Raw genomic sequence first — 17,000 nt, 5'->3', positions numbered from 1 at the left:
GCACCTTTGCCAGCTGTTTCGAATCAGTCCGTGGTGTTGACCACAGGGTGTTGCCCCAGGATCCCCGAGGCCCAGTCAGCCTTCACTGTGGAGGATCAGGGCGGCCTTGAAAGGAGCTCTGTCCTCCATGGGGCCTCGGCCAGGAAGGCACAGAGGGGCTTTGTCCCCAGCCCAAGCCCAGAAGACCCTCCTCCAGCTGTGGCCCTCGGGACCGTCTGGCTGGCTCGTCCTTGGGGGTCCTTGGGGGTTGCACCTCCCCAGGCTGCAGCATGGGCCCCAGTCAGCCGCTGAGGTGCAGAGGATGAGAATTTCCAGAGAAAAACATGTACGGACACCTTGGGGAAGCTTCCGGAATAATGCACGCAGGAGGCTCGCCACACGCCCGGGTGGGACTCGGGTCCAATTCCCTGCTCCTGCCCCCACAGCATCACCCAACGTCCCTCAAAGCACTGAACCATGAGCGCATGAGCCGTGGGGACGCACTGTCAGAGGTCACTGCCTGACCCGGCGCCTGGTGTCTGCCCCGGCCCATACGGTCCCATCGATCTGCCCCAGACGTGCTGCAGCTGTGTGTTCGGGGCCCCGGGTCCCCCTACGTCCTGGCCTTGGGCTTCCCCGATACCACCGCGCTGGTCATCTCTTAGTCACCCTGACAATGCCCAATGTTCACGGGACAGCCCCACACTCTGTGGCTGGGTGTGGAGGCCCCCGCTGGCCCTTCCTGATACCTCCTCCTCCTTTTCTCCTCTCTCCCTCCTGCCCCACCCTGGCTGGAGCTGACTCTAACGTTCCACCGGCATTCACCCTGGCACAGCTCGCAGGCTGCATTGCTACCTCCGGGCTTTGCTGCCTGGTGAGGTGTGGGCATCCTCATCCTTCAAAGCCCAGTTCCCCGATCACCTCTTCCAGGAAGCCTCCCCTGACTGCCTGGGTGACAACGACTCCTCCCCTTCTGTGTGCAATGGAAAGAGGTGGCCTGAGGAGTCAAACGGTGTAAATCCCGCCCCACTCTATTTGGGAAGCACCTGCTGTGTGGCAGGTGCTGCGCTTGGTGCTGGGGATAGACCATGGGGAAGAAACACACAGAACCTGCCCTGCTCTCAAGGAAGAGGCCCTGGGGGCGGCCGGGGCAGAGACCCAAGGGAGAGACCCACACAGTGGCGTAAGGGCGGTGCTGATGGTGAGGATGTGGCTGGACGGCAGGTCAGCGAGGGGGTGTTGAGGTGACACTGGGGGTGTGGAGACCCAGGGGAGAGTGGAGGGACAGAGGGGACACTGGGCAAGTGTCCCGAGGCGGAGGTGGAGCTGCGGGAAGGAGGCTGCCGGGCAGAGATGCAGAGACCTTTGTGGGTGCGGGTGGAGACCAGTAGACCCTGCGAGGCCTGGGGTGTGTCCTTAGCTGGGAGGGCTGTGGAAGGATCTGGGCCTGCAGACGGGAGGCCTGGGGTGTGAGTCCAGGGGAGTGGGCCTGGGGTGTGAGTCCAGGGGAGTGGGCCTGGGGTGTGAGTCCAGGGGAGTGGGCCTGGGGTGTGAGTCCAGGGGAGTGGGCCTGGGGTGTGAGTCCAGGGGAGTGGGCCTGGGGTGTGAGTCCAGGGGAGTGGGCCTGGGGTGTGAGTCCAGGGGAGTGGGCCTGGGCCAGGCGGACCGGAAGCTGGCACAGTGGTCAGGTGCTTGGAGGCTGCGCCATGCTGGGGACCTGGAGGTGTGTGAGGAGGTGTCTGCTGTGCCTGGGGCTGCCGCCTGCAGGGCTGGGTGTGCAGCAGTGCAGGGCATTGAGGTGGGTGGGTTCTGGGACAGCGGCCGTTCTCTTTGTGCAGTCAGGGGAGGTGTTGGTGCCAAGCTGCTGTTTGAGTCTGGCTCTAAGGGGATCTGGGCGGGGGACTCACAGGGAAACTCTTGACCCACAGGATGGAGCGAGTTCCCAGGGACCCAGAGTGGCTTGGTCTGAGGACAGCGCTCACTCCCAGATGTGTGGGAAGCCCTTGGCACCAAGCCTCAGCCTTTTCATCTGTGAAATGGAGACATCGTCGCTGAACTTGCAGGCTGTCCCTGAGGGTGAGGCCATCAGAGAGGGTGGGGGTCAGGGGTCTCACAGCAGGAGCTTAGCTGATGTCAGCATCTCCTGGACCCGTTCTCAGCTCCGAGCGCCCGGCCCTGCCACCCATGTCCAAGTCTGCACTGTGCCCACGAGGCCGTCAAGGCCACAGACAGCCCCACGCCTCTTGGACCCCGCCCTGGCACAGTCCTTGCGTGGGGTGGGTGCTCCTTCTAGGGAAGGAGGAGTAACTCTTGGGTGGTGGGATGGTTGCCATGGAAAGGGGCAGTAGCACCCAGGTATTGCCATGGCAACCGTTAACTGACATGGCACACTGGAGGGCGTGTCTCATGGAAAGCTGCCTGTGCCCCGCCCTGTGTTAGCCGGTCCTCCATGTGGTCCAGTATCTGAGCCCCGCCTCCTGCCTCAGATGCTCCTGTCTGTCACCCCATTACCAGGGCGGCACCCCGGGTCCTTTCCAGCCGTCACGCTCCTGACATTTCCGCGCTGGACGCTGCCACACAGGCTGCATGCTTGCGCGTACCCAGGTCCTCCCCTCTCCGGGATAAACCAGGCACGTGGAGGCCACCCCATTTTCCGTCCACCAGCAGTGGAGGAGTTGCCCAGCCTCGCAGGGAAACGTCTCTCATGTCGGCAGCAGAGCAGCCTGTTCAAGCTTTTAAGTTTTCTGCGGCAGCTTCCACAGCAGACCGTTATTTCTCTCTGTCCTGGAGGCTGGACGTCCCAGGTCCCGGTGTGGCAGGCCTGGTTCCTCCCAAGGCCTCTCCTTGGCTTGTGGGCGGTGTCTCTTCCCTGGGTCCTCGCAGGGTGGTCTCTCCGTGTGTCTGTGTCCTCCCTTCCCCTTAGAAGGACCCCAGACAGGCTGGATCAGGGCCTGCCCTAAGGAATGAATTTTACTTTAATCACCTCTTTAAAAGCTGTCTCCAAATACAGTCACCTTTTGGGGTCCTGGCCATTAGGGCTTTGATGCATGGACCGGGGGGACACCACTCAGCCCATAACAGCCCCCACCCTCTGCCTGCCTTTACCATGGGCCTGAGCCCAGCCCCGCTGGAGTCCCCTGGCTTGATGTCTGCTGTGGCCACGGCCACCCTCAGGCTGCTCCAGACACACCTGTGCTTATCTCTGCCTGGCCCTGGGGCTTCACTTCCCAAGGGGCTGGAGAGAGACCTGTCCCTCCCAGCTCTCCTGGTCTTGCCCACTGCAGAGCCCAGAGGGACATCCTCCGCCGTGGGCCTGGGCTCAGGTTGCTCAGAGTTCTCCAGCCCTTCCTCCAGGTGCACTGCTCACAGCACATGTACCCACATCCCGGTACCCCAGGCCTCCCTGGGCTCCGTGGTCCCGGAGGGTGCCACCCCTCAGCCAGTACTGTGGGAAGAGCCTGGGGGGATTCCCTATCTCCACCCCGCCCAGCAACCACCCCAGGCCGCAGTCTGCTGACCATCCCCAGCTCACATTTCTCACCAGCTGACACGGTGTCCTGGCCTGGCACCTGCCCAGGGTCCCACCCGCAGAGGAACCTGCCTCTTCCAGATTGGTTCCGGGCTCCTGGACTGGTCACGCGCTGTTGACATGTAGTTGTTGTGGCTTTTTTCTTGTGGGTGGGAGCAATGCCTTTCCCAGCTCCACCTGGAATTCCGCCAGGGACGGGTGCAGCGTCCGAACCCCACCTTCTCTTGGAGAATTCAGCGCTCGTCTGGCCCCAGATGGACAGACACCTGGCCCAGGATTTCAAAGGTGCATCTGTCATGGACCAGGCCCCCAGAGGAGACGTCTTTTGCCATTTTGTTTTCTGACTGGAGGGCTTTTTGGAAGTTGCCCTCCCACCTACCAAGTTGCTGGCAGCCCAGCCCGTGCTGTTTTCAGTGGACCCTTTTTCAAATGTCTTCACAGGCTCCTGGGAAGCCGAGCTGAACAGTGACCTCAGCCTTGAGCAATTCTGAGGATGTGTTTGCTGAGGAAATCATTAAACAGGGAGATGAGAGCATTCAAACCCCCACATGCCAGGCTCTGTGGGAGGCTGCTTGTCCCTGTGGCCTCGGGCCAGGTGCCCCAGTATTTGCTGCCCTTGGTAGACACTTGCCTGGCCTGAGCCCTCAGGTGCCATACACGAACACGGTTAGGGCAGCCGGGGTCAGCCCAGGCCCCTGGGAGCGCTGAGTGGAGGGGCCACTGGCCAAGCACAGTGGGTGCAGGGTGCCCAGGACCAGGCATCACCTGATGGTCACCTGAGGGGACCTGCTCACTCCGCCCTGCTGCCCTGCTCACTGCTCTGGGGCCCAGCCAGGCTGGGGACCAGGGCCTCAGGGTGGAGGGGGGTCAGGGCTCAGGGCCTCAGGATGGAGGGGTGTCAGGGTCCAGGGCCTCAGGGTTAAAGATGGTCAGGGCTCAGGACCTCAGGGTGGAGGATGGTCAACGTTCAGGGCCTCAGGGTGAAGGATGGTCAGGGCTCAGGGCCTCAGGGTGGAGGGTGGTCAACGTTCAGGGCCTCAGGGTGAAGGATGGTCAGGGCTCAGGGCCTCAGGGTGGAGGATGGTCAACGTTCAGGGCCTCAGGGTGAAGGATGGTCAGGGCTCAGGACCTCAGGGTGGAGGATGGTCAGGGCTCAGGGCCTCAGGGTGAAGGATGGTCAGGGCTCAGGGCCTCAGGGTGAAGGATGGTCAGGGCTCAGGGCCTCAGGGTGAAGGATGGTCAGGGCTCAGGGCCTCAGGGTGGAGGGTGGTCAACGTTCAGGGCCTCAGGGTGGAGGGTGGTCAACGTTCAGGGCCTCAGGGTGGAGGATGGTCAACGTTCAGGGCCTCAGGGTAGAGGGTGGTCAGGGCTCAGGGCCTCAGGGTGAGTGATCAGGGCCCAGGGCCTCAGGGTGGAGGGCAGTTAAGGGTGGGGGCAGTTAGGGCTCAGGGCCTCAGGGTGGAGAGTGGTCAGAGCCCAGGGCCTCAGGGTGGAGGGTGGTCAGGGCCCAGGGCCTCAGGGTGGAGGGTGGTCAGGGCCTCAGGGTGGAGGGTGGTCAGGGCCCAGGGCCTCAGGGTGGAGAGTGGTCAGGGCCTCAGGGTGGAGGGTGATCAGGGCCTCAGGGTGGAGGGTGGTCACGGCCCAGGGCCTCAGGGTGGAGGGTGGTCAGGGCTCAGGGCCTCAGGGTGGAGGGTGGTCAGAGCCCAGGGCCTCAGGGTGGAGGGTGGTCAGGGCCCAGGGCCTCAAGAGTGCAGGGCAGTCAGGGCTCGGCACAGGGCTTGGCACTGGATAGCCGACTGGCTTCTTCACAGCCGTTTTCCTTCTTTTCACCCAACATAACCACCGGAAGGTCTCCACAGAAGGGGGCTCCTCAAACACTGCCTGGTGTCCTCCTTCTCAGCCCCAGGTGGAAGGACCCTCACGGGGCAGAGTGCGGTCTCTGGGTGAAACTGGGGGCAGGGGGGCCCTGGCTGAGGTGGGGGAGGGGGTGGACTCCCATCAGGTCAGGAACTCCGAGGTGGGGCCTCTGCTAGGGTGGAGGGTCTCAAGATGGGTAGGGAGGGGTTGTGGGAAAGGGGAGGGGAGGTGGAGCCGCTCCAGGAACCTGAGGGGCCTTCAGGGTGGAGCTGCCAGGCTTTGGCGAGAAGCTTCCATCCACAGCACAGCCCCACATAGGGGCAGAGGATGGGAAGGGACCCACGGCGGCCCCGAACCACCTCAGACTTCTGGAAAATGAACTGGAAAGAAACAAGACTTCTTTTGAAAAGAAGAATGTCCTTTTTTATTTTGTTTTTTTTGTCATGGATATTTTTTGCATTACTCTTGATTTTGAAAAGTATTGCATTAAAATATCACTTTTCTGATGAGTGAGTTTTTGGAACCCTCCTGCTCTCTGCTTTAATTTTGCCCTGGAGATGAGCACCTCATTCTAGTCTGGGCTGTGCATCTTTGGAAGGAATGCTGAGATCCCCGGTTCCCACTGTCCCCACGGGCCATACCCGGTGAGCCAGCGGGAACCTGCTCCGAAGGCAGAAGAAGGTCAGCCCGGGGGCAGCTTCAGCCTTGGTGGGGGCGGCCGCTCAGCACAGGGTGGCCCAGGGAGGCCAGGCTGGCTAAGGGCAGGGCCAGGACCACCCAGGCTGGGAGGCCCACAGCCCACCAAGGGGTTGCCCCATGGGGAGACGTGGGGAATGGGTCTGGCCCTCTCACACGCTGTGGAGTGCGGCAGAGGGTGGGGGTCGTGTCCTGGGAGGAGGAGCTTGAGCCTCCAGAGGGCTGAGTTGGGCCGGATGATTAGGGGAATGCTGTGTGTACAGGGCCCAGCCGTGACAAGCAGTGCCTGTGGATTTAGCCAAGAGTGGGCAGTGAGGGAGGGGACGCATGCGGCAGGTCAGGTGGGGGGTGGCCCCCGCAGGACATCGGGAGGAACCTAAGTGAAGGAGGAATCACTGGCAGGCCAGGCACCCACCCTCGGGGGCCGACTATCCGGAGAGCAGGCAGGGGGAAGAGCAGGGGGCAGGGGCAGGGGCTGAGAGCGGGCAGGGGGAGGGCCGGGGCAGGGGCTGAGAGCGGGCAGAGGGAGGGCCGGGGCAGGGGCTGAGAGGGGCCAGAGGGAGGGCCGGGGCAGGGGCTGAGAGCGGGCAGGGGGAGGGCCGGGGCAGGGGCTGAGAGCGGGCAGGGGGAGGGCCGGGGCAGGGGCTGAGAGCGGGCAGGGGGAGGGCCGGGGCAGGGGCTGAGAGCGGGCAGGGGGAGGGCCGGGGCAGGGGCTGCTGCCTCCTCTCATGTTGTCCTGAAACTATTTACAGTGAGGATTATTTATAAAACCCAAATCGCCCTAAAGCCACTTTTAGATTTTACATGAACAAAACTCTATTTGAAAATAATAAAATAATAAACTAAACATTTAAAAATCTTTCTTAGAATTCCCTAAATTTCAGGACCATGTGTGTGCCCATGTGTGGTATTTGTGTGTGTCTGTGCATCTGTGTCAGTGTGTCCGTGTCTGTGAGTCTGTCTGTATCTGTGTGTCAGTGCATCTGTGTCTGTGTGTGTCTGTCACTGTGTGTGTGTGTCTATGTGTTGGTGCATTTATGTGTCTGTCTGTGTGTCTGTGCATCTGTGTGTGTGTCACTGTGTGTGTGTGTCAGTGTGTATCTGTGTGTTGGTGCATCTGTGTGTGTGTCTATGTGTCTGTGTGCTTGCGTGTCTGTCACTGTGTCCGTGCGTCCGTGTGTCTGTGCATATGTGTGTCTGTGTACGTACACAGCTGATCCTCTGGACACCGAGGAGGAGACACAGTGGGGATTCTGGATCCAGCAGGCTCCCTTCTTTGCATCTCTCAAGCCTCCAACAACCCCCTTAGCGTCCGCCCATGGTGTAAGAGGAGGCCGTCTGGAGTCCTAGGTGATTCAGAGACTGGAAACCACCCCGCGGGGCCCCTGGAGGAACAAAAACCAGTTCCCAGCAAGTGCAGGTAAACCTGAGACGTGCCCTCAACCGCTGGCTTCTGCCACTGCTTTACTGGGTCAGCCATGACCCAGTCAACAAGCTGCTACCTGAAGAGCATTGACAGACTTGGGCCATTCCCCTCCGTGGCGGGTGCTGCCGTCTTCCTGTCCACATGAGTCCAGGGCCCTGCGGTGTGTGGGAGCAGCCAGGAGGGGCGGCTCAGCAGGACTGAGATGAGAGACTATCAGGTGTCCTGGGCGCGTTCTCACCAACAGCAGGTTCCCTTCCGTCCCCGCATCTTCCCTCACCACCAAGCCCCTGTGCAGAGCCCAGACCCCACAAAGGCCCACCAGTCATCACTGTCCACACGTGCATCCGACGTGTAAGGTGGTGGGGACGATGCTCAGACAGACGAGAAACCCCAGGGTCAGCCAGGCCGGCCTGTCCCACCTGAGCTGGGCGGAGACACCAATGTCACCCCTCTTGCAGCCCCCAAAGCTTGCTCTCTGGCCGACGGCTGGCTTTTGAGCCAGAAGACTGGTAACCCTGTTAGGATCTGGCAGACCCGCCAAGGTGGCTCCCAACTCACCCACGTCCCGCCCTGAGGTCCTCTCCTCCCTCCCCACCCTCTGGCTACATGGACTCTCCATCCTGGAACACCGGGCACACACCTGACTCGCCTTTGCCTCGCCATTCCCTCTGCCTGCGATGCTGTTCCCCGGGCCACGCAGGCCTCCCTCGCTCCTGGCCTCCTCCAGTCTTTTCTCGGGGTCTTCTCAGCAAGGCCCCTCTGACAACCCCCTTCACTTTCCTAACCAGCACCCAGCAGCCTGTCTCCTCGTCTCTTACTGGAATGTGTGTTCGCACGGCAGGGATTTCCCCACTGCTTTGCTGCGATGGATCCCCAGCGCCTGGAACTACTCTGGAGCCTTCGGTGTGGGGATGAGTGAGTGAGGCAGGCGGCTCCCGGCGCTGGCGGGCATGGGAAGGACAGGGTTGTTCTTACGTGACAGTTTTTAAAGATGTCGTCTTTTCAACCAGGGAATTCTACTTCTAGGGCCCTGCCCTGGAGACATAATGAACTGGTGGGGAAGAGTTTCATCATTTCAAATGTTTGGCTGTGGTTTCTGTGACCTGTGGGTCTGGTTCCTCCACGGACGGAGCAGATGTCAGCGGCCTTTGACTGGAGAAGGTCCTGGGTCTTGCAGGCTTCAAAGGCTTCTTGGTTTATGTCGTGCCAAGAAAGCCGTGGCTGGGAACGGTTCCCTCCCTCGGTGTCTGCCTGTGGGGGCTCCCAGGAGTTTCTGGGCAGCCTCACCCCACACTGCACTGGCCTCAGAGTCGGGCCTTCACTGACCAAGTCCCCGCCTCCTGCTGTCTTCACTGGTGCTGTTCTTTATCTATCTTTGGGTTCCTTTTAGTATTTTTCCCCAAATTTTCAGATGATGTGTCTGGTTGATTGAATGTGAGCCTTTCTTTCTTTCTAGGTAAATGATTCTGGTCTTCCTGGTGTGGTCGAGTCTTGCAGGTGCAGTGTGGGGGCAGCCACGTGCCTTCCCTGGAGTGAGGAGTCCGAGCTCTCCTCTGTCTGTGCTCACGATGGGGTCTGTGCTCCCCCGTGTCCTGCCCAGCAGAGACGGGGCCTCCTGCTCTCCACTCCCCCGTGTCCTGCCCAGCAGAGACGGGGCCTCCAGTGCTCCACTCCCATCCCCCAGCTCCTTCAGCGTGGACACATCTCACCGTTACCCCGGAATCCGTTCACAGTCACTGAGACGTGGCCGGCAGCTTTGCCGCCTTTGTGTTGGTTTTTGTCAACATGCTGTTCTGTGTCCCACGCCAGCTGAGAGGCCCGTGGGGGTGGCTGGTGGGGGGAAGCTTGGCCTGCAGGTAAAGACGGGGCTGGGGGCCCTTCTGGGCCATGGTGCCTGCCTGTCACCCTCGTATTTTTGGCCATCAGGGGTCAGGGTCCCACTGGGCCTTCAGCTGCTTGTGCTACCTGGGCCTGTGCCCCTCCCCAGGCCTGTGCCCCCTCCCTGGACCTGTGCCCCCCTCCCTGGGCCAGGGCTCCCTCCCCAGACCTGTGACCTCTCCTTGGACCTGTGCCCCCCTCCCTGGGCCAGGGCTCCCTCCCCAGACCTGTGACCCCTCCCTGGACCTGTGGAGGGGGTGTGGCTCCACCCACACCTTGATCTGGGACTTCTGGCTCCAGATCTGTGAGACAACCTCTGTTCTTAGCCATCAGGTTTGTGGAACAGTGTTGCAGCAGCCCCAGAAAACGAATGCATATTTCTGCACCTTTTAAGAGCAAAGACAGGCTGGGCGCAGAGGCTCATGCCTGGAATCCCAGCACTTCAGGAGGCCGAGGCAGGTGGATCACCCAAGGTCAGGAGTTCAAGACCAGCTTAGCCAACATGGCGAAATCCCGTCTGTACTAAAAATACAAAAAATAGCTGAATGTGGTGACAGGTGCCTGTAATCCCAGCTACTTGGGAGGCTGAGGCAGGAGAATCACTTGAACCCAGGAGGCAGAGGTTGCAGTGAGCCGAAATTGGGCCATTGCACTCCAGCCTGGGCAACAAGAACAAAACTCCATCTCAAAAAAAAAAAAAAGAAAAAAAAAGAAAACATAATCAAAACCCAGCTCAAGCGAGTAGCATTTGTATGAATCAGTTGGCCTCTGTTTAGTACTATTCATTAGACAAGAAAAAGGAAGTTGTCTTCGTGTACCACTGGGGGTTTGCAGTTTTTAGGTAATAAGTTTATTTTAAGTAACTATGATTTTTTTTTTCTTTCAGTGTTCAGGTAGCCACAACTTGACCATGGGGACACCTTGAACTGGCACTACCTCCTGTCTGCACCCAAGTCCCCACCAGCCTGTCCCTTTGACGACTCTGGGGTGGGTGTGGCAGGGACTGGACAGAAGTGAGACTTTGACCTGGTGGGTGCACATGCATAGGTGTAAATCTAGCTCCAACATCTTACATGAGAATGATTTGAATTCAAATTCTTGAATGGCCCACTCTGGAATGTCATCCCTCCTGTTAATAATTTCATGACCAATGCCATTCTTTGTTTAGCTGAACATTTCGATTCCAGTGAGCATAATTTCATGTGTGTGGTGTTGTCAACAGCCACAAATGAGTCTAAAATGATATCACGGGGTCTTGTGACGGTGCTGGGAACCTCTCTGCTCATACTGGCCCGGATGTCTTGGGATGGGAGTCAGAGTGCAAGCTTGCAGGTGGTCATTCCTGGGAGCATGGTTTTAAAGCAATACAGTTCTCTGAGAAGAGAAAAAAAGGTGTCTTTATCTTCAGAATAGTCAGTCTTTAGCATATTTTTAAAATAACCCACAATTTGGTATTGAATTCTAATTTTAAAAGGACACTCAGGTATTTATTTATTTGAAACGGAGTCTCACTGTGTCGCCAGGCTGGAGTGCAGTAGCGCGATCTCGGCTCGCTGCAAGCTCCGCCTCCCGGGTTCATGCCATTCTCCTGCCTCAGCCTCCCGAGTAGCTGGGACCACAGGCACCCGCCACCACGCCCGGCTAATTTTTTGTATTTTTAGTAGAGATGGGGTTTCACCGTGTTAGCCAGGATGGTCTCGATCTTCTGACATCATGATCCACCCACTTTGGCCTCCCACAGTGCTGGGATTACAGGGGTGAGCCACCGCACACGGCCAGGTATTTATTTCTTAATGCCCTATTCCTACAAAGTGCAAAGGCCATTTGAGAATGTCAGAAACCGTAATGGAATAAGATCAAAATACAGTAACTTTCCACATTGATATTATTAGAGATGCTTGCCTTTAAATTTCACCCTGCAATTCAGGTTCAGGAGCAATTTTGTAGGCCTTTATAATATGATGACATAATCAGTGCTTCTATAAAATCCCATTTATGAATGAAAACAAGGGAGCCATCGTGTGTGTCAGAGTCATTCACAAAATGTTTAATGAACTGTATCAGGTAATAACATGACCCAAAAGGGGATTTCCAAAATGCCCAGTCTTTCAAAAACGATACGAAAATCTCCAGATCGGACATTTAAAATGATTCATATTATCATTGGGAAAAGCATATAAGATGTATTAAAGAAGGAGCATGGTTTGGCTCCTTTTTAAACATTTTAATTAGTGGACTTTGTTACTTAGAGCATTTTTAGGTTTACAGAAAAACTGAGTGTCAGGTCCAGGGAGCCCCCAGTGCCTCGGCTCCTCTGGGACTGACACCCTGCTTCCTGTGCTGCGTTTGGTACAATTATCAGTCACGCGAACACACAGCTCACATTAGAGCTCACTCCTTGTGTCAAACATTTTGTGGGTTTTGACAAGTGCGTCATGACATGGATCCACTAGTTCCGGTCCCTTTTATCAGGTTAAAAATAAAACGGGGCCTTGCAGAGATGTAAATGTGGCAGTAATCACCTTTGTTATATTTTTCCTTCGGAAAATATTAGCCTTGGAAGGAAATGTTTGAACAACTAGCCACTGTTCTTTGTCTGGGCACATGTCCATAGCAAGCGTATTCTCTTATCTGCTTCATGTCTGGGCACAGGTCCATAGCAAGCGTATTCCCTTATCTGCTTCGTGCTGTTGCCAATTTGCAGACCAGTAGCTCAGAAGCTGTGATTTTTCTTCTAAGTGTAAGCTTATCCTCAAAATGGAAACAAAATACAGTTTGGTCTCATAGGCGCATTGTAGTCTTGCTGGCTGGAATTCACATGGAGACCAATGACATTGCCTGTTTCCTCTGCACACATCCATCCATCCATCCATCCACCCATCCACCCATCCATCCATCCATCCATCCATCCATCCATCCATCCACCCACCCAACCATCCACCCACCAATCCATCTATCCATCCATCTATCCATCCATCCGTCCATCCATCTAACCATCCACCCACCCACCCATCTGTCCATTCATCCATCCATCCATCCATCCATCCACCCACCTGTCCATCCATCCATATCCATCCATTCGTCCACCCATCCATCCATCTATCCACCCAGCCATCCATCCACCCAGCCATCCACCCATCTATCCATCCATCTATCCAGTCATCCATCCATCCGTCCATCCATCCATCCATCCATCCATCCATCCATCCATCCATCCATTCACCCACCCACCCAATCGCCCATCCATCCATCCATCCACCCACCCACCCACACATCCAGCTATCCATCCACCCATCCATCCACCCACCCATCCATCCACCCACCCATCCATCCACCCACCCATCCATCCATCCACCCAACCATCCACCCATCTATCCATCCATCCATCCATCCATCCATCCATCCACCCACCCACCCACCCAACCATCCACCCATCTATCCATCCATCCATCTATCTATCCATCCATCCATCCATCCATCCATCCATCCATCCATCCAGCCGTTTGCTCATTTTCACCCAGAAATCCATCATCTCTCAAACTAAGGTTTCGACATAATTCCTTGCTTTCAGAAAGTGCAAACCAAAGCTAAGATTGGCTCACGCATGCCACATGGGAGTTAGAGTGAGAGCATTTTTCAGATCCTTGTTCTCTTCTGGCCCCACCTCCCGTGGTTTCTGGAAGTCCCAGGACAGGGAAAAGGAGAGAAAGGTGGAAAATAAATCATCAAGTGTGGATCTTCCCTCTCCTCAGAGGGAATTGTTCACCTGGCTACCCTCGGAAATTTAATTTTCGGTGTTAAAACTTGACATTTTATAGTAGTACGTGTACCAAAGTTATAGAATGAGCAAACTTGTCTAAATAAAGTTTCCTACATTGTTACGACATTTTCCCCCAGAGAATCACAAGCTCTGATTTGTGAACCTTACTTATGCAGAAATTCACTCTGACTTGTGAACCTTACTTATGCAGAAATTCTCTTAAACAGGGATTCTTTCTCTCAGTTTACCTTAGGCTAACACAGAAACATATTTTGACACAGAAAGAATTTTTTCTCTTCATTGCTCAAATCACCTGGAGACAGCCTGGGGTGGATGCCTCCGACCCCTGGGAATGACTCCGGCAGCCACCGCTGTGCCCCCCACAGAAGGAGGCTCGTGCTTGGCCCAGCTTTCCTGCCCAGGGTCTCTGTGGCTGGCTCCCCCCAGCTCGGGGCAGAAGCCTAATTAATCCAGGGTTGTTCTGCTCAGTTGATCCAGTCAGACGCTAGGGTTTGCCTGGGGGCCCGGCCTGCCAGCGGTACAGGTGAGGGGATGGAGGCTTGGTCACAAGCACACCTGCTGACCTTCCCTACAGACCTGGCACATTTAATCTTCTTCTTTGGGGAGGGGAAGAGGATGCATTCAGAAATGCCTTTACCGATGAGACCCTCAGGAGCTTGTACTGGAATCACTCAAAATTCCTGGTAGCCCGAGTCTCCTAATTCAATTCTGTATACATCTGCCTAATTCTCAATCCACGTCTAAGGTTAGAATGAACATTTTAATTAGCCGTTGTGGACAACATAAACACGCACTATACCGTGCATTTAGATCTCTCTGTACCTTGTTCATGTCAGCACAGACTCAGCTCCTTCTTTTCAAAAGCCCAGTTCGTCTTCCAGCAGGCGCGTGCTTTCATTAAAATTTCCCTCCTGTAGGTTCCGGCAGATTTCCCAACACAAGCACAGCAGGAACCGCATTGTGTTTGTAGAAAATCCAAAATAATCTCTAGGTGAGTGTTAGGATGAAAAATGAACTTAGTGTTGGTACAGGTTTTTGTTTGTTGTACTTTTTGTGAGGGAGGATGATAAAAATGTTCTAAAATTGATTGCAATGACGGTTGTGCAACTCTGTGAATATACTAACAAGCATTGAACTCTACACTTTACATAGGTGAACTGTATGGTATGTGAATTATATTTTAATAAAGCTGTTATTTTTAATAAGTAAATTTAGCAACAACACTGGATACAAGCTAAATATACAAAAATTAGTTGTCTTTATATAGACCAGCAACAAATAATTAGAAAATGAGAATTTTAAAATGATACCATTTTAGTAGTATCAAAACGCATCAACTACCTAGTAATTGTTCTAGAAAAATATTCCAAAAACAACAGAACATTTACTAAGGTAGATTAAAGAAGATTTAAGTAGGCCAGGCTTGGGGGCTCACGCCTGTAATCCCAACACTTTAGGAGTCCTAGGTGGGCAGATAACCTGAGATCAGCAGTTTGTGATAGCCTGGCCCACATGGTGAAACCCCATCTCTACTAAAAATACAAAAATTAGCCAGGCTTGGAGGTGTGTGCCTGCAATCCCAGATACTTGGGAGGCTGAGGCAGGAGAATCACTTGAACCTGGGAGGCAGAGGTTACAGTGAGTGGAGATCTCACCACAGCACTCCAGCCTGAGTGACAGAAAAAAAAAGAAAAAAAAAGAAGATTTAAATAAAGGAAGGGATATGATATGTTTATGGATTAAAAACAAGTTAACAAACACAAAAATTGATGTATAAATTTCATGTAATCCCCATTAAAATCCAGGCCGATGTGTGTGAGTGTGTGTGTTGGGGGTTGCAGAGGGGTTACCAAGCTAAAGTTTACATGGGAATGGACAGGGTAAGAATAGCAAGATGACCTTGAAGACGACCAAAGCGAGGGACTCAGACCACAGGTGCCAATGCCCACTACAAAGCTACAGGAGTCTGGACCAGGACATACCGTGGTCAGTGAAGTGGATTGTAGGGTCCAGAAACAGACACACACACGGGACGCTTGGTTCACAACAGATTCAGGATTACAGATCAAGGAAACGGGGGACATCTTTACTAAAGGTGCCAGCGCAGTTGCAGATCCGTACAGAATGCAGGAAGCTGGGGCCCCACGTTTTCCCACGTGCAGTCTGCAGATGCAAATACGGAGGCTGAAACAAACACGTCTGGAAGAAATCACAGGGTAGTGTCTTCCCTACTGTGCCCAGGATCCGTGGGTGAGCAAGACAGGGTCCCTGTCCAGATGGGGTTTCATTTGGGGGTGCAGAGCGGGTGCAGAAGGGCTCCCAGCGCCAGCCGGAGCGCTACAGACATTGAACAGACTAATGGTAGTGATGGCAGAAAACATCAAATGGTTAAAACTCCGTGAATTTATCAAACCACTTTCGAAACCTCCTGTCCTTCTCGGATGCTGTTAGGGCACCAAGCCGTGATGCTGAGAACTGGCAAATAGGGGGAAGAAGCAAGCATGGGTCCCGGCTTTCCTGCAGGAACTTTCTCACCCAGCCGAGCAGCTCACGGGAGAAAGCTCTTTCCAGAGGATCTCCAGCGAGTAAACGCAGAAGGAGCAATGGGATCCGAAGATCGCCGTTTTGCAAACCTTCATGAAACGCCAGAGGTGAGCCACCACCATGAGAGGGGCTGAGCTTTCAGGGTCAGGGGAGTAGGGTAACATGGGGAAACCGAGTCCCTAGAAGGAGAGAGCTGGCTTGAGACCACGGTTAGGGCCTGAGCTGAGGCAGCCTCCCACTGCACTGAGCTCTAAGGCGGTACAAAAACTCCCCCTGCGGGGCCACCCTCTGCAGCAGCTCAGGCTGGAGGGGGTGCCAGCATCCTGCCCTCCAGGGATCCCAGGACCAGGGGCAGGAGTACCCAGCCCTCCTCTGGGGGCCTTTGTGACCAGGCTGACCATCCCCAGATGAGAGGCACCAGGACACCCTGTGCCCCCACAGTGTGTTGAGGGCAGGAGCCGGCACTGCCTGGCAAACCCGAGGCTGGAAGAAATGCAAGGATGGAGGAGCTCGTCAAACCCAGCCAGGCAGAAGCAGCAGCAGCCCAAGAGTGGGCATCCCACGGGACGAACAGCCCGGGATCCACACGCAGATGCCCAGAAAGCGAGAGGACAGAGGGCGCGGGGCCGGAAGACACACCTCGGCCAGCGCAGCAAGGAAAACACATGACCACAGCTGTTTTCAGTCAGGGAAATGTGAACAGGCTGAATATTTAGGACTCAATTGTGATGATTACATTGCGACTATGTTTTCTAAAAAGGAGAAATTTTATCTGCTGGGGGCACATACCACAGTGTTTATGGACGCAGTGGAAGGACATCTTCATTTGATTTCAAATACCCCACGGGAGGATTTATGAGGCTAGAGGGAGCCTGGCTGTCACTGAAGCTTGGTGATGCATTCATGGATTCATTTTCCTAATAAAAAGTTATAGAATTATGTAAGAGTGGATAAAAGAAGGACATTAAACAAAGGAAGTAAAAGGAAATCTCCTTATTGACCGGGTCACTGGGTGGTCTGTCTGATTCCAGCCGATGCATCATCGTTACTGAAGGTCACAGGTCAGGGTGCTGGGAGTCTCAGGCTTCAAGGGCTGAGGCCAGGGGCTCCAAGGCGGTCTGCAAACCCTCTCCGTGGGGCACCCCTCTGCAGCAGCGCAGGCTGGAGGGGTCCCAGCATCCTGTCTGCCAGGATCCCAGGACCTGGAGTAGGAGGGCCTGGCCCTCCTCTGGGTTCTCCTGGGAGCCAAGGAGTTGGACCCAGGGCATCGTCAGGACACCAGGCCTTCCCATCATCAGCTTCCTGTGAAC

General features: G+C 55.4%; 3 long non-coding RNA genes across 14 annotated transcripts; 2 read left to right on the top strand and 1 right to left on the bottom strand.

Moving 5' to 3' along the window:
- Positions 1-341: 341 nt before the first annotated feature.
- LOC141409781 (uncharacterized) lies at positions 342-3,997 on the bottom strand. The gene is made up of 2 exons (XR_012431881.1): positions 3,512-3,997; positions 342-2,935 (listed from the first exon to the last, which is right to left on the bottom strand). It is a non-coding gene; the product is annotated as an uncharacterized lncRNA (long non-coding RNA).
- LOC135969984 (uncharacterized) lies at positions 3,678-4,043 on the top strand. Its single transcript, XR_010585305.2, has 2 exons — positions 3,678-3,793; positions 3,950-4,043. It is a non-coding gene; the product is annotated as an uncharacterized lncRNA (long non-coding RNA).
- A 2,619-nt stretch (positions 4,044-6,662) lies between these two features.
- LOC123572444 (uncharacterized) lies at positions 6,663-16,966 on the top strand. 12 transcript variants are annotated; one of them, XR_012431874.1, is made up of 6 exons: positions 6,663-8,402; positions 8,498-8,842; positions 8,944-9,343; positions 9,692-9,838; positions 10,252-15,797; positions 16,098-16,966. It is a non-coding gene; the product is annotated as an uncharacterized lncRNA (long non-coding RNA). The 12 variants fall into 12 exon arrangements; XR_012431877.1 differs by having other exon boundaries at positions 8,514-8,648; positions 8,985-15,797; XR_010585300.1 differs by having other exon boundaries at positions 8,514-15,797.
- Positions 16,967-17,000: the final 34 nt, after the last annotated feature.

This window comes from Macaca fascicularis, chromosome 3, assembly GCF_037993035.2.
Source record: "Macaca fascicularis isolate 582-1 chromosome 3, T2T-MFA8v1.1".
Classification (NCBI taxonomy): domain Eukaryota; kingdom Metazoa; phylum Chordata; class Mammalia; order Primates; family Cercopithecidae; genus Macaca; species Macaca fascicularis.
This window is presented reverse-complemented; position numbering and strand designations above follow the sequence as displayed.